General features: G+C 33.1%; 1 protein-coding gene and 1 long non-coding RNA gene across 2 annotated transcripts in view; both read left to right on the forward strand.

Moving 5' to 3' along the window:
- Positions 1 to 24,081, forward strand: part of LOC114346228 (protein glass-like) — an 898,758-nt gene that overhangs the window by 123,295 nt on the left and 751,382 nt on the right. The window lies entirely within an intron of this gene.
- On the forward strand, positions 9,211 to 11,844 carry LOC114331178 (uncharacterized). The gene is made up of 3 exons (XR_007698293.1): positions 9,211 to 9,580; positions 10,260 to 10,417; positions 11,664 to 11,844. It is a non-coding gene; the product is annotated as an uncharacterized LOC114331178 (long non-coding RNA).

Below are 24,081 nucleotides of genomic sequence, written 5' to 3' on the forward strand. Positions count from 1 at the left end.
TGAAGCAATTAATAAAATGGCAAAATAGATAAAACACTCAGTATCTTTGTTATTAATGGAGTAAGACCCATTAAGTATGGTATTTTTGAGACCGCCTAAGTGTCCTCTTTCTGTAGTTAACGTATGTTACTTTCCCAATGAAACACCCTGTATAATATTAATTAAGATTTATAAATCTAATATTATTATACAGTTTCAGCGAGAAAGTTTCGGAACATTGCATTGACCACATGTACGGTTGAACTGCATTTAACATAGTGGACCAATATAAAACTTCGACACACAGAAATCCATACCATGTTGAAAGACATTGTGTAAAATATCGTTCAACTACCTATCTGTCTTCTTTGAGGAGGTGCTATTATAGCCCATAGCGCCGCCCAAAGTCAATGTTGCCAAGCGATCTATAATAATTCGATTTGCGGATCTTTTTGAAAGTTATATCTGCTTCATGTCTTCGCATAAATCGGATATTTCGATATTTGTCTATATTTTTCAGTGTAACTACCAATCTACTACAACAGACTAATAACAAAAATAAACTTAATGCTTAATGGTTTGTAGTTATTTCCTGTCTTTCGTGTAAACTGTAAATATTTTATGGTTAAACATTATACCTTGCACAAACCATACATACTCATAGACGTTTCACGACCATGTTAATCTTTTGGATCGAATTAACGCCATCTCTTGATTGGAATGGGAACTAAATTGACAAATTTTAGTTACGTGGGAATTTAAAATTATAAATTTTGCGGGATTTTTGACGAAATTTCGCAGGAAATTAAAACAACAGAAAGACAATTCAATGTTTTACTGAAAACTTCAAATATTCCAATTTGTTTTCAAAATGCTAAACACTACTGCCATGTGTCACGTGAAAGCACTGATGTAATATCGAGTTGAACGAAAATTTTTGAAAGAATCTTCTAGGATGATTGTTTAGATAAATACTAAATACCTTATTACAAACTTCCAAAAATATATAGGCCCGAAATGTTGATGACATACTTGTCTATTGGAATAAACTATTTCAGGATCTATTATATTGTTTTTTTAAATGTGGAGAAACACAACACCGGATGATCAATGTAAACTAAAAATTCTACTCATAAAAACGGAGAGGAGGTTAATACAATTGATTAAAATTGTGATTAAATCTAATTAAAAACGTAACACCACTATAATAAAATAATTAAGCCACAAACTGTAAAATAAAAAGTAAATAACAAATTAATTTAATTGTCAACTGTCAGTTGTTAAATATGACAAGAGAATTGACTGACAGCGACATCTCTGGATTGGAATGGTAACTAATTTGCTGTCTTGGCCTTGACAATTTACGTAAAACGTCTAGGAGTATGTATGGTTTGTGATACCTTGTTTGAGAGAAATATCTAGAGAAATGCGATTGACAACACTGTCCAAACGTCTTACTGCTTAGAAAAGGAACGAGCTTGTCTAGACGTGCAAGTCTAGAGGAAGCGGTTTTTGGGCGGTTTTAACTAAGTTAGTCGTCAGTCAGGTTAGTCAGTCTTGCTTTTGCCCTTCGCAGTGTTACTAGCTGAAAAGTCCGTAGCGTGAAAATAAAGTAATTTCGTAAATGCATTAAAAATGTATGAACTTGAGGCAAAATTTCAAATTTTAGCTTGGTATTTTGGAGGTCACTCGATTCGAGATATAGCAGATAATTTATTCGTTGTTCGTTTTGCGAATAAGACGGCTCCTTCGATTTGCACAGTCGAAAGAATAATTCAAAAATTTCGCAGATGTGGATGTATTCAAAACTGCCACAAGTGTAACAATCTTGGTGAACCACCTATTCGTCAAAAGAGTGAACAACGTATCAGTGGCGGCTCGTGATTTTTACAATAGGGGAGGCTATACCTAACTGTAAAATATCTAGACAAATTTGCACTAGCAAAAAAATGCGTCAAAAAATGTAATTTAAGGCCCCATCTTTTGACCATTTTTTATTTACATTTCATAATATCATCCTAATTCATAATTTCATGATATTATCATTTTAAAAATAGTTAGTCTAATAGTAAAAGTTTAATACCAAAGTTTGTGTCGTTTATTTGGTAACAATTCCATCCATTTGTAAGTAGATACCTATGCATATCAAAATAAATACAGATTTGAAGTTTTGCAGTCCATACATAATGAAGCTTCAAATTTTTTAAGATACTCAACTGAATTTGTTTAATTCTAAACGCGGCCTACACCTACTGCGAATTCAAAAACACGATAAATTACCGATATTTTGCTTTGAGTTAGAGATATCGGAAAAAGTTATTTGAGCAAGTTGTTCCAAATATTATTATAACCCCACATACCAAATTTCATAACAAAATTCGCACTTTTAGATTTTTCATTATTTTTAGTCAGGACCCTAAAATTCGTTGTTCCGAGACGCACCCAACCACCCAACGGAGCTGAGAAGGTACTCTGCCTCCCTTGGTATATCTCCGGGCAGCGTGTGATGGCGCCGTAGATGCCACTGTTAGGAGACCGGGTCTTCTTAAACGCCTGCTGCGCTGCACGGAGCATTAGCAATGGAGAATGCTGGGCTTCTCGGCTCCGTTCGTGCATCTCGGGATAACCCAGGGTCCTGCCTACAATAATATGTAATAAAACTGAGACGCGAGACGCGATCATGCGTTCTAATGCTAATGCTCCGTACGTATGGATAATTAGTGATAATATGGAATTTACACGTTGTATAATAGTGAGAGTAATTATTGTTGTTTTCGCGATTCATGATAAACAAAACAGTATAGAGTATGTAAAAAATGTATGGGGAGGCTGAGCCTCCCTTGCCTCCTCTGACGAGCCGCCACTGCAACGTATAAATAAAGAAATTAATGTTTGTGGTGCTGTTGAAGCCAGTCAACCGTGTTCAAGCAGGGAAATTGCTGAACAAGTAAATTTAAGCCAAAGTACTGTTCGAGGTATTTTAAAAAGGAATGGATATCGATGCTATAAAGTTCAAACAACCCAAGAACTTTTTCCCAAGGACAATACTAGACGAATGGTATTCTGTGAAGAGATGATGAACAAGCAAAATGCTGACCAACATTTTTTAAAGAACATTTTATTTACTGACGAGTCGACATTTTCTCTTCACAGAAAACACAATTCATCGATTGTTCGGTATTGGTCTCGAGAAAATAAACATTTAAGCATTCCTGTACGAACACAATACCCGCAAAAACTTAATGTTTGGTCGGGTATTTTGGGTGATTATGTAATAGGCCCCTTTTTTATTGAGGGCAACCTCAACGGCACTAAATACCTCGAACTGCTACAAAATCAAATCGTTCCGGCAATTCAGCAACTTCCGAATATGAATCTCGGAGATATTTGGTACCAGCATGACGGATGTCCCAGTCATAATACAAGGGCAGTTACCGAATAGGATCTCCAAAGGACATTTCCAAACCGGTTAATTGCAAAAAACGGTACAATCAAGTGGCCTCCAAGATCAGCAGACCTCTCCCCAAATGATTTCTTTTTTTGGGGCTTTCTTAAATCAAAGATTTATCGGCACAATTTTGAACGTGCCCAAAATTTAATGGAGTTAAGAGCGAAAATTGTCCAATATTGTGCTGACATTACGCCAGATCAACTCAGACATACAAGAGAATCTTTGTATGATATATTCACCCATTGTTCGTATGTTCAAAGTGGATTATTTGAACCTTTACTCCATTAAATTTTGTGCCTAAATAGGTTTTTTAAGTTGTTTTTAGAATTTAATCTTGTTAAGTTTTTTTTAGAAATTAAGTTTTGTTAAGTTTCTTTAAGAGTTTATTTTTTGTTTTTTTACGAAATTACTTTTTATTTTCCAAACCGTTACGGCAAAAAAGAACCACACACCTATTTTATTAAGAAAAAATATTTGTAAATCGATTTTACAAATAATTTTTCAAAACAGAATAGGTACGTAAAAATGCGTGTTTCAAATAATAATTTTATTGACATGGCCTCCCAACGATAAATGACTGATTACTGACTAGACTCAAGGTTGCCAGGTCAAAAAACTAAAAATCACCAGACAATTGCTTAAAAAGTTGCCAGATTTTGCTAAAAATCACCAGATTGTTATGAGTATGCGCAGTAAAGAAAAATGTGTTGCTGAACATAATTTTGCGCATGCGCATACGCGTAACCATTCGAGAACGGTAATGTGAAGGGTTGGAACAAACCTAATAAAAAGAATACAAATGAAACGATTTTTTTTTTTTGTAAAATATAATGTAAAATGTAGTTGTTCATTTTTATAAAAGGTAGGTACGGATATGATTATGTTTAGTCTGATATGAATAATACAAGGTGCAGTTTTGAAATTATGTATAATTTTCGTCAAGACATTAACTACATAAAATTTTGAAATAATTAATAATCTATCACGCTTTATATAATGGTATATTTTGTAAATTAAACATAAATACAGACATCATTTTTCTAACCTAAGTGTTAATATATTGGTTTTTTACTTAACTCCTTTTTTTTATTTATTTACGGGCAAGCCCAATTCAGAAAATATTATTACAAAAAAAAATTAATATTACAAAGACAAAATCAAAACCATAAACAGTGTCAACACAAAGAACAAACATTATAATATGTATTGGATAACAAAGCTAATAAGTTAAAGGAAAAAAACAACATTACGATATAAAAAACAAAGTTTAAGCTTAAAAAATTGCTGATAGAAATTATATCACTAACATTGTATGTTCAACAAATAGTTTTTTAAGTATATCCAAGGAATTGCAGAATATATTTAAGTCATTTAGAGAATTCGCAAGTCTAAGTGTTCGTGGTAAAAAATTGTTGTAAGTATATGTAATTATACCTATGAAAGCTTATGTGAAAAGTTTGAGTTTGTCTTGTTGACCGAGTAGGTACAAAAATACCAATTTTTGACAGAAGATCTGGACAGCTACTATTACCATTATTAATGTTGAATAAGATTGTCAGATCTTTTCTTTTCTACGGGTTTCTAATGAAGTAATATTCAATAATAATTCAATATCTGTGTAGCTACGATATATATGTTGTTTAAAAGCTACGTATCTGAGAAAGGTATGCTGAACTCTATCAAGTTTATTTTTATGAACTAGATAATATGGAGACCACACAGAGGAACAAAAATCAAGATGAGATCTAACAAGTGAGCAATATAAAATTTTCATGGAATTTGTATCTGTGAAATCACGAGATGTTCTTTTAATGAAACCAAGCATTTTCATAGACTTTTGGGCAACGGTACTAATGTGGTGTTTAAAGCTGAGTGAAGAGTCTAATATTATGCCTAGGTCTCTGATTTGTGTGCATGATTGCAATGCTTGATCGTTAATAGTATAGTCATGTGTTAATAAATGGTGATTCCTACAGAAACGCATAATATAACACTTACCAACATTTAATTCCATGCAATTAAGAAAGCACCACTGGGATAATTTATTAATATCTGATTGTAGTCTAAGAATATCATCATGAGATCTTATTATTGTAAAGCACTTAAGGTCATCAGCGAAAAGGAGAGCTTTTGTATGGGAAAAACAAGTGGTAATATCATTAATGAATAGATTAAATAGTAGCGGTTCCAGGTGTGAACCTTGAGGAACACCTGAAGTTACAGGAAAAATGTTAGAATAACAGTGATTTACTCTAACCATTTGAGTTCTACTGTCTAAATAACTACATAACCAGCTAAATACCAGACCATCAATACCATAAGAACGTAATTAATGTAATAGAAGGTTATGGTTTATCTTATCAAAGGCTTTAGAGAAGTCAGTGTACACTGAATCAACCTGCAAGCCTTCCTCCAGGGCTTCAGATAGGTAGTCAGTATAACTGAGTAGACTTAGCTCAGCAGATTTACGGGAAGAAAACCCAAACTGTGAGTTGGTAATAACACTAGAGCAGTCGTAAGTAAGAAATTCAGTTATAATGCTTTCAAATACTTTAGGGATAGTGCTTAGAATAGATATGGGGCGATCGTTCTTAATATCAGATTTAACACCTGATTTATAAATAACAGTTACATAAGATTGTTTCCAGAAGTCGGGGAAATCACCAGAATCGAGAGAGGCATTGAAAATATGATAAAGTGGTCTAGATAGTATAAAGCTGCATTCTTTTAGAAGAAAAGGAGGAACCCCATCGGGTCCAGGTCCCTTATTAATATTCAGTTGTGACAATCTATCATATATTTTTGATATTTGAATGTGGTAGGAAGATACACTAACGTTGAAGTGGATTTGGCAAACATTATACATAATTTTAAAATGGCACCTTGTATTGTTCATAATAAACCCTACATAATATAAAAAATTCACGAGAAAAATAAATTCCTCTAGCTGGCTGCTTACCATAAATCACAAAAAATAATAAATTCATTTGTAAAAGGTATATTTAAAAAGTCTCTAAAAATAGTTACTACACAGAACAGAACGTTTTCGGAATACTAATTCCATCATCAGTCTTGATAGAAAAGTCCCCAAAATAAGTGCAAACTATTTAATTGAGACAAACTTGAATTGAAATTTTGTCGGAAAAAACGTCGAAACGCGGCTGTAAATTTGTCGGGCAAGATATCGATATTCTTTATTAATTAAATATTAGTACTTTAAATTGAAAATTAAGAATTTTGTAATAACAAAATCGTAGAATCCGACAGCCACAAGATGTCACTCTAGCGCGATAGTTTTGTTATTACAAAATAATTCTTAATTTTCAATTTAAAGTACGTATATTTAATTAATAAAGATTGTCGATCTTTGTCCGACAAAGTAGCCCGCACAAACCTTATAGAAATTAGGTCTCAGTGGATTTAGTTCATACTTTGGAAAAATACTCTTTGAAGCATCCTGATGAAAAGTTCTTACGGGCAGATCTCGATCTGATGGAGGGTTTTTAAGATATAGACGAGCAAACTCGGCAAATTATAATAGTGTAGGAAACAAAGGTTGAACCTTGCAAAATGGACACAAGTCCGGTTTAATTTTTTTTCTGGTATATCAAGGGTTGCGTATTATAAGACTAACTTTTTCTGAAAAAATTTCGCCCCGGAACCCCCTTTTCACCCCTTTTAAGGGGGTAATTTGTGGTTTTTGCGGAACGTAGACCTTCCTGTACCTTTTACAAAAAATTTCTTTTACAGAAATATGCAGAGGACTATATTTTGTACGATTTATTTCCCGGCAGCATCTGTCTATCATCCACCGTTTAGCGGGGGTGGCGCCCCAAAGTTGACAAGTTTTTAAAAAAGATGTTTTTAAAAAATATATATTTTTCCCTAACTGTAACGGAAATTAAGAAGAAATCCTGCGGCAATTATTCACAAATAATTGATTGATTTTTTGGTATAGGTTTCACTTAAGGGCAATTGCCCTTTTTTTAATTACAGGGTGTTACATTTAAAAAAAACCCCTTTTTATACCATCTGAACCGTTTATGCTAGAATAAAAAGACTTTCAGCGATTACCAATGTACTGGTGCTGTTTATAAATTTGTATAATGCACCCCCATTTTTTCCCCGGAACCACCTAAAAAAGAAGAAGAATAATTAATAAATAAAGTAATTTTCTTGGAATCCCTTACACACAATGCCCTTTATTAATATGCTTTATATATCATTTTGTGCAGTTATTATTACCCATGCATGAACACCAAAAGCGATTTCCTAGTACAACCCTGCAGCCAAAAAAAAAATAAATAAAATGGGGGGTTGAAATTTTTCTTTTGTTTTTTGCTTTTTGATCCATATGGGCATATGATTCATCAATAGTGCTTTTCAAAAATATATATGGTTATTGCAACATCCCTGCGGAAATTACCCCTATAAAGAACTTATGTAACATAAAACAACACAGTTTAACCTATAAATTATGACTTATGCACATTTTACAATCTTTGCGCCCCAAAGCCACAGTGGTGGCCCAAAATCAATTTTTGCATATTTTCGCCACCTACACGCATTTTATTGCAAATAATGCTACCTTAATAGCACAATATTTACCCTTAGGTGGTCGCTAAGCAGTGGCGGATCCAGAGAGGGGTGATGGGGGTGATCATCTCTCCCACCCCTCTCAAACCAAGTGATATAATATTCAAAGATTACAAAAATATTCATTTATTTTTATAGAAATTTAAACAATTGGCACCCCCTCTAAACGATGCTGGAACCGCCACTGTCGCTAAAGCATAAAAAGTCACTCTTATAAAAATAATATTAATATAATATAAGTATTTCTATAAAAATAAATGAATATTTTTATAATCTTTAAATATAATATCACTTGGTTTGAGAGGGGTGGGGGTGATCGCCCCCATCACCCCTCCTTGGATCCGCCACTGCTTAGCGACCACTTAGGGGTGAACATTGTGCTATTAAGGTAGCATTAATGAAATAAAATGCGTGTAGGTGGCGAAAATATGCAAAAATTGATTTTGGGCCCCCACTGTGGCTTTGAGGAGCAAAGAATGTAAAATGTGCATATGTCATAATTTGTAGGTAACACTGTGTTGTTTTATTTTACATAAGTACTTTATCAATAAAATGAACAGATGATGAAAAAAAAAACAAAAACTGGAGCCCGCCAAAGCATATATGAGGTTTACGGCGCCACTGGTAACGGTTGCTTATACGAAAAAAATGAATAGGACCTAATTTTTAGAGTAAATAGTGGTCTTTAACCTTGTATAAGTTTTGTTTAAAAATAATGCATAGGTAATGAGAAAATCGTAAAAACATGCTCGCCAAGGGATAGGCCCTAACAACACACAACATTCCAGGAATGTACTACCAAAGTTCTATCAATATTTGAATGTCCTGGACATTTAGGGAACATTCGGTGAACATCTGTTTAAATTATTCCTGGAATGTTACCATAAGACATTCTGTGAACATACTACCAATGTTCCTATATTTTAAGTTGCGAAATAATACATACGTGTAACAGATACAACATTACTTATAACATACCAGACAAACTAAGTGACACTAGGCCTACAGTGCAATAATATGTCAAATTTAAAGAGTTTCCCAAGTTCAATTAATACAATATTATAAACATACAAATGTAATAAAAATTATTGTTCGCGAATATTCAATTTGGAATGCGATTTTGTTAATAAAAAAAATACTTATAACTTATGCAAAACCCAAGAGAGGCATTTATATTTATTTCTTTTGCGTTCATTTTCAAATTCGCCGTGCATATATTTTTGTGCATGGCGCTTGAGAGGGCATCACGTGACTAAAAACGACCAACCAACGACCTCGCTTCGGCCATCTTGGCATCTTCATCTTGGCCACCTTGCTTTGCCGTGGGTGGATCGTTATTTCTATTATTTGTGCTTTTTAAGAATATTTTTTTAATTCGGATACTTTTATAATAGCTTTAATAGTATTATTAACATAGTGAATAAAATGGTGTCCTGTTTTTAACGCAGTTGGAGTAGCAGAAACAAATGTAGATAAAAAAATCTGCAGGAATAACGTTTCAATTATGACAGAAGCTCCAAACAAATGACTGTGAATGAAAAGCCCTATTAAAAGGTTAGTATGCAAATATGTAAACGAAGGCATGCCCTGTATTTCAGAAAATAAATTAATACTATTAATACCCTAACAATACTACATATTCATAAAAAATCTTTTAAGTAACCTAGATATAACAAAGTGAATAAAAGGCATAAATCAGAAGAATTATTATTTTATTTTATAAGTTAATAATTGGTCATATCCATTTATTATTTTAATAATAATTGTGAATAAGCCACAAACTTCGCTTATTCCTAACTAAAATAGTAAATAGAGATAATAACAATAGGATTTGTAAAACTAAAGTAATTCTTTTTGCGTTTTTGCTAATGTATGCCTTTATAAATAGGATGGTAGACCACACACTATAATATGCAGTACCAACTAATGAATACACAGAATATTATAGTCGATTTGCTAAACTCAGTCTCAGTACTACTGAGTCTCAGACACAACTGGCTAGTGATTTTAGTAAATAATTTTGCCAATTTGGTAAAATTGGCAAAAAAAAAAAATAACTAAATAGTTAATAATTACTGTAATTTTGGCAAAATTGGCCAAAAACAAAAAAAATTACCTACTAAAATCACTAGTTAGTTGTGTCAGAGTTTGGGGAACCGACTATACTAATAAACAATTTCTAAGCTGTTTTATAATATTTTGTGAGTTCATTAACCATATTTTGTATTTTTAGCTTTCCAGAAGATCCTGCGAAGAAGACATGAAGTATAGATCAGATTTGTTAATAGAGGAGTATGTTCAAAACACTTTTTAGAAAAAGATATTGACAGAACTTCACTTTCATCTGTTCGTTTAAGAGACTGTGCTGTTCCAATAGCTTATGTCACACAGGTATATGCATTTTTTTTTTCTTGGTTTTAACATCTTTAAACGCGAAATACGCAATAGCTTATCGAATTGATGCCATGTTATTTTTCTTTATTAAGGTCTTTGTTTATTATTGTGTATGTGTATTAACAACAGAAACATTTTTGGTTATTCTTTTATTTTATTTTATATTTTGTCATCAAGTGTTCAGTCAATGTATGTAGTTTTCTTATGTACACCTTTATGGGTTTATACCTGGTGGATGAATATTTCAATAAATAAATAAATAAATAACCTAATTAATAATACAGTCTGTACAATATAGATACTGTTGTAATTCATTATCTACATCGGAGATCTAAGTTGACATTGTTGCCCAACTGCAAAAAATTTTTGAATTCATTTTAAGTCAAATATATCACATAATTATTGCGAAGTAGATTATACAACAAAACAGATTAATATTCAATGTAAATAAATAAAAACATCAGAAATAGAAAACAAGAATTAAGGTATAATCTTATGTTACAGTTATTAAGGTACCAAGGGTATTATAAGGATAATAACGCTTGAGGTCAATGGTGTTTTTAACAAGGGCCTGAGGGATATACGTTCACCGAAAGCGTTATTATTATAATACCTGTGGTGCCTTCAACGTTTAATGTCTGACTAAATTATTCTTTATATGCGAAAAATTTGAATGAATTTTGAATTGATTAGTTTTTAAATAAGTACATTTACCAGTAACAGTAGTAACATAATTGTGGTAACCATAGTTTTACTTAGGTTGATATTTGTCAACTTGACAATATCTAAGTCGTTATTTAAATTTAATGCCCAAGGGCGTTATATCATACTTAACAGACTTCGAAATGTCATTATTTGTCAAATAATGTACCAGTAGGACATTAAAGTAAATAATAAAAACAATAAATATAATGAATACTAAATACTTATTTGTTTGTGAAAAATCTATTTCTTTGTGGCTTTTTTGTAATTAACTATTCTAATGAGGAAATAAGCCACAATTTACTTGAAAAAATAATTTTATTAAGGTTTCTACTTCCACGTCGGATGTCGTTGTCAAAATACAAAATGTTCATTATTATTATTTTATTTATTAAATATTATTTATTATTTATTTAAATATTATTTAATATTTATTTTTTTATTATTATTATTTATGCGTATTATTACCTGTAAATAATATTTCTTCTGATTGTTAATTGTAAAGGATAGAAAAATTACCTTTTATTTTATTTTCTTTTAGAATCAGCTGAGAGAAGTGGTCTACAAAAAACCAGAAAGGAAACAGAATATGTGGCTACGAAAAGCAAAAGAAAGGTTTACAAAGCAAATGTGACACATTTTTTTATAATATTTAGGAATGTCAGTAAATTACATTAAAAAATGTATGTAAAGATTTTTTGCAATAAAAATGTTTATATTTATCAAGGATGTATTATTTGGTATGGCCACATATCGTCAGTGATGTGACAATACCTCCTATCTGTTTTTTTCAAGAGATTTGTAAGATAGACTAAAAACTTGTTTCGGCCACCTCCTGTTCTCATATATTTTTTGACTTGTTTTGCAGTAAATAACTATCTATTTACTACAAAAAAGTCAGAATACGTACGAAAACAGAAAGTGACCTTAAAAAATGTTTTTCGTCTCCTGCAAACCTCATGAAAAAACATATAGGAGGTATTGTCACATTACTGACGATATATTTCAGTGAATGTCTAAAAAATATTCTGTGAATGTTCAAAGAACGTTCGTAGACATTCATGGAATGTTCTAACAAGACATTCAGTCTAAAAATATACTGTGAATGTCCAAAGAACATTCATGGAATGTTCCAACAAGACATTCAGTCTAAAAAATAGACTGTGAATGTCCAAAGAACATTCGTAGACATTCATGGAATGTTCCAACAGAACATTCTAAGAATATTTAAAATGCTGACACAGCACTTTCCTGGGACTTTCCAGGGACATTCGTGTGCATTTGGGGACATTCCAGGAATGTTTTCAATGTCCTGTGTGTACATTCTAGGAACATTCATGGAATGTTTTGTGTTATTAGGGGGGGTAGTTTCTGCAGTATATTTTCAAGGATAGGGGTGGTTTCCGCAGGGATATTGCAATAACCATATATATTTTTGAAAAGCACTATTGATGAGGCATATGCCAATAGGGACCAAAAAGCAAAAAACAAAAAAAAATTCAACCCCCGATTTCATTTATTTTTTTTGGCTACAGGGGTTGCACTAGGAAATCGCTTTTGGTGTCCATGCATGGGTAATAATAACGTGCACAAAATGATATATGAAGCGTATTAATAAAGGGCATTATGTGTGACGGATTCCAAGAAAATCACTTTATTTATTAATTCTTCTTTTCTGGGTAGTTCCGGGGAAAAATGGGGGTGCATTATACAAATTTGTAAATAGCACCAGTACATTGGTAATCGCTGAAAGTCTTTTTACTCTAGCATAAATAGTTCAGATGGTATAAAAAGGGGTTTTTTAAAATGTAACACCCTGTAATTAAATAAAGGGCAATTACCCGTAAGTGAAATCTATACCAAAAAATCAACCAATTATTTGTGAATAATTGCCGCAGGATTTCTTCTTAATTTCCGTTACAGTTAGGGAAAAATATATATTTTTTAAAAACATCTTTTTTTAAAACTTGTCAAATTTGGGGCGCCACCCCCGCTGAACGGTGGATGATAGACAGATGCTGTCGGGAAATAAATCGTAGAAAATATAGTCCTCTTCATATTTCTATAAAAGAAATTTTTTGTAAAAGGTACAGGAAGGGCTACTTTCCGAAAAAACCACAAATTACCTCCTTTAAAGGGGTGAAAAAAGGGGTTCCGGGACGAATTTTTTTCAGAAAAAGTTAGTCTTATAATAAGCACCTCTTGGTATACCAGAAAAAAAAAATAAAACCGGACTTGTGTCCATTTTGCAAGGTTCAACCTTTGTTTCCTACACTATAAGCTTTACCGGGTATTTAAATTCTCGAAGTCTTTCAAACTTCGTAACTTTAGCTACTCTTTTCATTTGTACCTATTAATTACTTTATTTATTATTAAGAACATTTTATTAATTATAATAATTTTATTCATTCTACATTACACATTCAAACACTCTGGACATTGCGGGGAACACACGTGGGAAGAGTCATATGATGCCCTAGGTGAAATCCAGGAAAATTTTAACATCTTATCTTTTTAATAACATTCTGTAACAAATTTTGTTACTTTATATAGCTCAGTAAATGACCGTTTTGGAGTGTAATTTTCAGGAGCAACTCAGAATTGCATGAAAATTTTGATTTAGGTTCTACTTACCCTCCACTTCAAAGTTGAATTTGTGTCGTTGGTTGCTTTTTCTCGGGGGTGAAAAAACGCGTGTGTAAAATAAGCCCGGAAATGGATAAATTGACTGATTATAAACAACTTTCGTTCTATAGAGTTTTTTATGTAAGTCAATACTTTTCGATTTATTTGCGATTGAAAATGTTTATTTTTCGACAAAAAAACTACGTTTTCAGACAGTTTTTCGCAAATAACTCAAAAAATAAATATTTATCAAAAAAAATATTTATCAAGAAAAATATTTATAAAAAAAAATATAACAAGGCAAAACTGTATTAAAAAAAAACAAGCAAAAAATGGTGTATCAGCAAAGTCTATAAACCGAGTAAAAGCAAAGTTATAGCTGATGAAAAATAGTGTTTAAAAATGGCTATAGTTTTGTTTTTTACAGAAGTTTCTAGCATAAAAAATAAACAAGTTACGATGAAAAAAAAGTTGGCTCCTTTTTTTGGTTAAAGAAATCGTGAAAATATACCTCTATTTAGCACCCTAAAACAAATTAATCGTTAACGCTTTACCATTTACTTTAACTGTTATGTATGTGTATTTTTGTGTATTTTTATATGATGTGTATGAAAAAAATTTGGTTTTATAGTAAAAAAAATTTTTCTAAAAATTTTGGAAAAATTTCCTTTTTTCAAAATAATTTAAAAATTATAAGTGATATAAAAAATCTCAGAGTAGAAAAATGTAGGTTTTGCTAGTATATATAAATATGCTAGTTTTATTTTGTTTTTCTGTAAGACAAAAATTGGTTTAAATATGGCTGTTCAAAGTTTGCATGCACTTGTGATTAGTGACTAATTCAAGCCCTTATAACTATAACCCTTTCAAAAATAAGCACTGTAAACGGGTACAACTGACATATCATATAAGAAATAGATAAGTAAAGTAACCTGTTTGTAAAGCGGTAACGATTAATTTCATTTGTGAAAGTAAACACGGGGAGATCATCATGATGTTTTTTTAACAAAGAAAAGGGGGCCAACTTTGCTATGCTAGATGCTAGAAACTTTTGTAAAGTAAATAATTAAAATAAAGCCTTTTTTAAACACTTTAAAAAATATTAAATGGATTTTTCCCGAAAAGTGCTTTATTTTTTGGTTATTTCACGATGAAATATTCGATTTGGAACTGGACGAATAAAAACGTATTTTTCATGAGCTACAAATTTGATTTTGCTCGAACTATAGATAGACAAGACAACGAAGCATTAAACCTAGGAATTTTGTGCAGTAAGATGAATCGTCATGCAACTTTTTGCATTCGATTCGAAAGAGTGTCAGGCAATTATTCGACCGCTAACTTTCACTGGCAAGTCAATCGCCACGTATTTCGTAGCTCCGAACAAATCGTTTGATTTTGTATAACATACTAATTATTAATTCATTAGACATAAACTATCCTATTAAGTGCAATAAACTCTACAAAAAGTGCTAATTAGTCAGTGTAAAATTTGCAATCTAAAGTGCCTTTTGGAACAGTTTTTGTGAGTACATTTTATCATATTCGTAAACCTTATCAGCATATTCACAGTAAAAACTTTACAATGCCTACGTCACCTAATTGTGGGAATTGTTTAAAACCGATACCTGCCAACGATCGAAAACTTCAGTGCGATGGATGTAAACGACAAATTCACATGGGCTGCACAGAGGTTTCACTTGACGATCGGGTAACCAGACAGAAAGTTCGTGGTATTTGTATTCTGTGCAACTCTTGTAACACAAACGTTGCTAACATTTCTCAAATTAAGGATCTTTTGTCTGATCTCAAATTAGATATTAACAGTAAAATGGATGCATTTGATAATAAACTGGCCGAATTAAATGAAAAATTGAAGCAGATTGACTCTCTTAAATCAGTAGAATTTGCGGATAATATAGCTAACGAAGCTGTTGATCGTATTACAAGAGCCAAAAATGTGTTAATCAGAGGCGTCCCCGAAGTGGGTTCTACATCTCAGGCTAAAAAAGATCATGACAATAATGTTATTACATCGGTATCTATTGAGTTCTGTTGGGTGTCAAGAAACTCCGCTGAGTTTTTACAGGGTTGGCAAACCAAATCAACGTTTCCCTCGTATGTTAAAAGTGGTTATGTCTTCCGACTATTTTGCTAAACAAATTCTACGCAACAAATCCAAGCTTCTAGAAGATAAAGAAACTGAATCCTTCTCCATAATTGACGACAAAACTCCAATTCAACAACAACGTCTGAAAGACCTTCGAAGCGAACTGGAAACTAGAAAAAACAATGGTGAACGGGACTTGACAATTAAGTACATCCAAGGCATTCCTAAAATTACTACATTTCGCCATTGACCCAAACTCTTCTATGTTCAACGATTGGCTACTTCTTTATACAAACATTGCTTCACTTAATGCTAAATTTACTGAATTTCTATGTAATATTCAATTAATAACACCTCATATTATCTGTATAGCTGAAAGTTGGTTGAATAATAATATTCCTGACTCTTTAATTGCCATACCTAGTTACACTATTTATCGTAAAGACCGACAAAATCGCGTAGGAGGTGGGGTCTGTATTTATCTTTCGGAGTTAATTACTAATAACTTTTCTATTTGTGCTAAAGATATTCAGACTGCCGGATTAGATATTCTTCACCTGACTATCACCAGAAATTCATTTACCATGAATCTAATTTGCTTGTATCGTCCCCCTGATACCCAACCAGGAACTTATAATCTTTTTATTGAATTACTTGAGGAAATATCACTTCTTGACAATCTTGTTATCGTAGGTGACTTTAACTTTCCCGATATCTCATGGCCAGCTATTTCGTTAACTGACGGTGTTAGCTCTCATAATTTATTTAAAAATTTTATTATAAATTCCAACCTGTCGCAACTTATCACCAAACCTACTAGATTTAGACTTAATAATCAACCATCAACGGTCGACCTGGTAATTACAAACGAAGAACAATTAATTTCAACGATAGACATATCTTCTCCAATTGGAAAATCCGATCATGCAGTGATAACTTTCCACATTCAGTTTAACTTATCCAAAAGTCTTAACAAAATGTATACAAAGACTATAACAGTTACAGATTTCTTTAAAGTTAATTCCGCTTTACATCAACTTAATTGGAATAACCTTTTTCATAACTTAATCGATCCCTCGTCAATGTGGGACACTTTTCTTGACACTACAACTAGAACTATTTCAGTTCATACAACTGAACGTCAGCTGTTTAGAAATCAATTAAAACCTTGGATCAACCTTGCCGCTACACGCTTAGTTCGACATAAACGGAAGCTTTGGCAATCTTATAAACGCACAGGTTCCCTTGATGATTTTCTTGTTCACCGTAGATTTTCCAATAGAGTAAAACAATCTTTGCTAAACCTAAGGAAAGATTTTGAAGAATCTATCATTGCAAGTGATAATAATAAGAAAATTTTCCGGTACATTCGCACATCTTTATCGTCTAAAGTCTCCATACCATTGCTTCAAAAAGCCGACGGGTCTTTATGTTCTTCGAATAAAGAATCCTCTGATGCTTTATCGCTGTTTTTCACTCAGGTTTTTACAGATGAACCTAATGATGCCGTTCCTCAAATAATGTGTCCACGTTTGCATGCAACTCTTAATGACATCTCTTTCACACCGGAGGTAATTAAACAACATTTACGGAAACTACGCAACAATTCATCGCCTGGTTTGGACGGACTAACCTCCTTTTTCCTAAAACAATGTGCCGATTCTGTAGCAATCCCTCTATCCCTTATGATGAATACTTCCTTTAATCAGGGTTATCTCCCTTCATCGTGGAAATTGGCTTCGGTTACTCCTATTTTTAAGAAAGGCAATAAACTTGATTGCAATAATTATCGCCCAATCAGCCTAGTACCTATTGTCAGCAAGATCATGGAAGCCATTATTTCTGAAGCTATGTCTGAGTTTCTCCTTCACGAAAATGTGATTCCTCACCAACAACATGGTTTTATTAAAGGTCGTTCAGCAATCACGAATTTACTCCATTGTGTTAACGATTGGTCGTCATCTTTAAACGATCGGCATCCTGTTGACGTAGTCTACTTAGACTTCTCCAAAGCTTTCGACCGTGTTCCCAAGCGTCGACTACTAGCTAAATTGGATCACTTTGGTATCCGCGGAAAGTTAAACCTTTGGATTCAGAATTTCCTATCTGATAGGTATTTCCGAGTTCGTGTTGGGGAAGCATATTCATCAGATAAACCTGTCAAGAGCGGAGTTCCACAAGGATCGGTACTTGGACCACTTCTCTTCTGTGTCTATACAAGCGATCTTCCACTCATTATATCTAGTAAGGTTTCCATTTACGCTGATGATACCAAGTTGTACGTTAATCCTATTGTTAACCAACATGTTCTTCAACATGATCTCGATACAATATTGAAGTGGTCCTTGGAATGGTTACTTCCTCTAAACATTGAGAAATGCGTTGTACTACACATTGGCAAGAACAACCCGTCACTACCGTACTTTATAAATGGACATCCCTTAAGCTCGGTAACCTCCCACAACGACCTCGGAGTGATAATTAACAGTGACTTAAATTGGTCGGAGCATATTGTGTCGGTGTGTAAACGTGCAAACTCGAAACTATTTCTGATACGTAAGTGTTTTACACGTATTTCTTTAAATTCCATGTGCAGACTTTATTCAATATACGTCAGACCTACTCTTGAGTTTGCAGGACCGGTTTGGAATCCAGATCTCGCTCGTGACAAGGTATTAATCGAAAATGTGCAGCGTAAAGCTACAAGACTCGCATTCGGCCGCGTAAGACCTTGTTATGAAGATAGACTCACCATGGCTCATCTAACGACTTTCGAGCGTCGACGTCTTCGAGGTGATCTAATTTTGTGCTTCCGAATTCTGAAATACAACTTTGGAAACCTAAATACCATGTTTACCATAAACCGAGATGATAGATTAAGAGGCCACCAATACAACTTAAAGAAGGAGCAGGCAATAGCACGGTCCAGAGTAAACTTCTTGCCTAACAGGATATTTAATATTTGGAATAATTTAGATCGAGACACCATATCAGCAACTACAGTGAATACGTTTAAAAACAGACTGGATACGACAATATTTCATACATAAAAATTGCACGATGTTAAATTTTCTATGGATATTTTACTAATCTCTCTTATTTTATGTAACTGTCAGTAGTTATTTTACATTGTTATTTTTCTTTGTTTTTGGGCATAATAGGAGCTTGCTCCTCTGCCCTTACTTGTTATGTAATAATAATAATAATAATAATAATAATTTTGTGAACTAAATTGATGTGCGACAAAAAAATTTGTGCATGAGAAAATGCATCTTTAAAGTGCATTTCGAAGAGATGGAAAATAAAGGACTCAGGAAAGATTGACGGAAATGAATTCAATTTTTATACTTGGGGGTTTTGGAGGTCACTGAATACGAATTTCATGTCGGCGATGGTCTCCGAGGTACCTGGTGCCCATGAAAAATTAAAAAATATGTGTCTATTATTTTTCAAAAATCTATCGAATGACACTAAACACGACCTCTCCACTCCACCCACTGGAGGTATAGAATAGAATAGAAATATGCTTTATTGTCACTGAAAATACAAATTTTATGGACAAAGCTTAATTAAAGTCAGAAAAAATAAATAAATAATATCTAACAATTACAATAACAAATACAATTTTCTGAAATTTGATAAATCGTCAATATAAAAAAAAATATATACATAAATACAAAATGTATGTTAATAAAGTAAAGAAAACAAAAACAAAATCGATATATTGCAACAATTTATAGAAATTGCAAAGTGAATATACAACAAAGTAAACTATTTATAGACATAGGAACTAATAAGTTTAAGCTGCTGCATGTGACACCCAAATATAGATAAGTTTGGTTACTTGTACATTACTGTAATTTCTTAGTTAGTCATTAAGAAACTCTTCTACTGAATAATATGGTTTTTTAGATAGATGAGTTTTTGTCATTTTACGGAACTTGGGGAAAGATGTTGCAGATTTGAGTTGTAAAGGAAGATGGTTGTATAGTTTTTTTGCGGAATATAATATAGATTTCTTTACTAACTCAGAGGACGGGATCGGTAAATAGACATCAAAATTTGGATTTCTGGTGGAGTAGTCATGACGAGGCCTTGCTGGAAAGACATGCATGTGTTTACGAATTAAGCAAACAGTTTCTAAAATATATAAAGTTGCAAGGGTTAAAATTCCGTGATCTTTGAAGTAACTTCTGCAATGTGTTGTTCTTCTGAGGCCAAACAGATACCTTATTGCTCTTTTTTGTAATTTAAAAATAACATCTAATTGGGCAGCTGTACTAGAACCCCAAAAAGGAAGACCATATCGAAGATGAGACTCGAACAAAGAAAAATATGTTAGTTTAGAAGATGCTAAATTGAGTTTTCTCGAAACAGATCTTATAGCATAGCAGGCTGAGGCGAGTTTCTTACTTAACAAATCGATATGAAGGGACCATTTGAGGTTGCTGTCTAAAAAAATACCAAGAAATTTTACAGAATCAACGGTAGAGATCTGGCTGTTATTAACAAGCAGGGGTTGAAGAGCACTTTTATAGGATAATGCTACTGTCTTATCCACGTTAAAAGAGAGTAAATTAGAGTCAGACCAGGTTTTTATCGTAAGCAAATCAGAAGTTATAGTTGAATGAAGAGATGCAATAGTTGAGTTGCTCCAAGTGATACTGGTATCATCAGCAAAAAGAAAAATTTTTCCATCGATTTTTAAGTTAGTGATGTCATTTATAAAGATAAGGAACAGTAGAGGACCCAATACTGAACCTTGTGGTACTCCACATACAATGTTTTTGAGACTAGAGTCAGTATCATTTGCTCTAACTAGTTGTTTCCTATTATTTAAGTAAGATTGGAACCAATTCAAAGAAATACCTCGATTCCCATAGAAATTTAGTTTTTTAATCAAAATGTCGTGATTTACACAATCAAAAGCTTTGGCATAGTCACAGAAAACAGTGGCAGTAAAAAGATTATTGTTTAGTGCTTGGTAAACCTCATGAAGCACAGAAAATAAGGCATCAGTGGTACATTTATTAGTTAAAAAGCCGAACTGATTTTGGGATAAGATGTTGTTATCAATGAGAAAGGACATAAGACGGGTTTTTATGAGTCTCTCAATAATTTTTGAAAGTACCGGTAGTAAGGCAATAGGTCTATAGTTGCAAGCATTAGATTTTTCACCACCCTTATGAAGGGGAATAATAATGGCTATCTTTAGGCACTCTGGGAATTTGCCTCTTTCAAAGGAATCATTAATTAGTGAGACGAGGATTTCCAACACATTTTCTGTGAGATTTGAGAAGATTTTTATGGATAGTCCATCAGTACTACAGGATGATTTGCTTTTGATACTATTGATAGTTTGGATCAGTTCAGATATATCGATTGGTCTTAAAAAGAATGAATTCGAGAACACTCCTGAATTGGGGAGATAGGAAATGGGATCTTTTTGTAGCAAAATAGTAGAAGTTATATTTTTACTCACATTAACGAAATATTCGTTTAGATTTTCCGGGTCTGGAAGGGCAAATGTTTGAACTGCGTGGGTTCTATTTCGAAGATCGTTTATTATGGACCAAGTTTCTTTTGCAACACTTTTAGAGCCTTCCATACGATTTTGATAGTAGGCTTTTTTAGCTGATTTGATGAGTTTTAGATAGGTTACCCTGTACTTGGTGATATATTGAGTGACAGAGACGTTGGTAGAAAATTTCTTGATACACAATAGTGAGCGCATATTTTTGGTTGATATGCGGATACCTTTGGTAGCCCAGGGTTTGTGATGTTTTGGCTTAATTGAAATTAAAGGAAATGCCTTATTGAAGATAGAGACAAGCTTTTCTATAAAATCGTTGAAATTATAGTCCACGTCCGCAGAAGGAAAATGCCACTCAGAAGTTAAGCATAAATTTTGAAATTTATGAAAATTCCGAGCGGAAAAAATCCTACCTAAACGTCGGGTTTTCGAGGAGGGTTTGCTGAAGATGTTAAACTTCGTAAATACTGCTTCATGATCTGATAATCCCGCATTAATAATTGTAGAGCAGACATCAAGGGGAGAGAAATCTGAGACAATATAGTCAATTATGGTAGATGAAGTTTTTGTAATCCTTGTAGGAGAATTAACGTGCATTGAGGGACCATATAATTCAAATATGTTGACCAAGGACATTTGGGTAGCACAAGCAGCATCATAATTAATGTTGAAGTCCCCGCATAGAATTTTTCTGCTTCTATGAGGCAAGTCATCTAACAAATTTAGCAGGTTCTGAAAAAATAGTTCCACAGGGGAGTCAGGTGATCTATAGATGCAAATAATGTAAAGATTAAGATTTTTATTATAAACTAGGGTAACTCAAAGAAGGCTTCATTTAACAGAAATTCATATTTTGTAATCAGAGAAAAATCATTATTTCTAGAAAGAATTAGGGTGCCTCCATGAGCTGAACTTGGACGATCATACCTAGCAATTGTGGTATATTTTTCTACAAAAAAAGGCTCGTTAACTTCAAGCCAGTGCTCTGTAACCGCAACTATCGGGGGAAATCCTAATTCTTCCAGAAACAAAAATAATTCGTCAGTTTTATTTCTTATAGAACGAATATTAATCAGAAGCATACTAAAGTTGTCATCACTAAAATTATTCGAGGTTTCTAGTTCCTCAGAACACGTCATGTTATTTAAAAATTTCGTCTTGGAGAGCTAGTAGAATAATAATTTCGGTGACATTCCCTTGATTTTTGTAGATGTATGATTCTTTCTGAACTTAGAAAGGACCTATAAGCAACAAGATCAGCTTCCACCTCAGCTGGTCCAATTCCATAGGCATCATTAAATTCTAGAAGAATTTTTCTTAGTTCCTCAGTCTTGGTACGTAGTCCTTCGGAAGCCAAAAATAGTTTCACACTGGTGTTGGTATATCCATCACAAAATACTGAGGCAGGCTGGTCGTGTAGGAAAGCAAGATGTAGCTTAATTTCTTTTAATATATCCGGTTCCCTTAATCTTGCTAGAAGATATCGACTGTTTGAGTTATTGGTTAATCTAACTCTTGGTGGTGTTTAAGGATCCAAATTTATGGATGGTTCCAAAGTATCTTTCTTAATAAAATTAATTTGGGAACGGAAGGGATCTTTAGATTTGCAAATTTCGATGGCCTGCTTGTCAGTAAGTATATTTGTGTTTTGAATTTCATTTTTGTTTTTACTTGGAATGGTAATTGGATTTTCCAAGCTAACTGGGCTTCTGATGTGCTTCGGTTTCATATTTGCCTCAGATGAAGTTGTTAGTTCGGAGCATTGTGTTGGCATCTTTAAGAAGGGCATAACATCTTATTTATTCCTTGATACCTAGCTTCTCTTTAATGTAGTGAACTACTTGAATAGGAGTGTAAATTGGGGTTAAGTTTCTAATAACGACAAAGTGGCATTTATCTTCTGCACTTTTTGATTTTGTGACTGGACTAGCTTCGAAATGTTGAGTGTCTTCGGTTTGAGTACTTGAAGTGGCATACACAATGTCTCTCTTCAATACATCTTTCTTCGTTGGTATAGCAGGTGCTATACCAACGAGGTGGGGTGGGGGTAGCTTTAAAATCTTAAATAGAAACCCTATTTGTTATTGCAGATTTAATTTAATTTAACTCTTATTTAAGATATTTTTCGAATTGTGGATGGTTAGCGCTATAATCGGAAAAAACGATTTTTTCGTGATACCATAGGTAAATTATAGAAACGGTCTAATATCTCGAGAAATACACTTCCAAATAAAAAACCAAAAAATAAGTGTTTACTATTTTTCAAGAAATTATCGAATACCATAAAACACGACCGTCCACTGCGCTTCCTGGAGGTGGGTAGGGGTAACTTTAAAATCTTAAATAGGAGCCTCCATTTTTTATTGCAGATTTGGATTCCTTACTTCTGGATAGGTTCTTGAAAAATATTAAATATGTATTTTTTGGTCTTTCATTTGGAAGTGTATTTCTCTAGATATTAGACCGTTTCTATAATTTACCTATGGTATCACGATAAATCGTTTTTTTCCGATTATTGCACCATCTATCCACAATTAGAAAAAATGTCTCGAATAAAAGTTGCTTATTTTTACGTAAGCAATCCAAATCTGTAATAACCAATGTGGGTTTCCATTTAAGATTTTAAAGTTACCCCCACCCCACCTCCAGGGGGTGGAGTGGGGGGTCGTCTTTTGTGTCATTTAATAAATT

This window comes from Diabrotica virgifera, chromosome 5, assembly GCF_917563875.1.
Source record: "Diabrotica virgifera virgifera chromosome 5, PGI_DIABVI_V3a".
NCBI classification, from domain to species: domain Eukaryota; kingdom Metazoa; phylum Arthropoda; class Insecta; order Coleoptera; family Chrysomelidae; genus Diabrotica; species Diabrotica virgifera.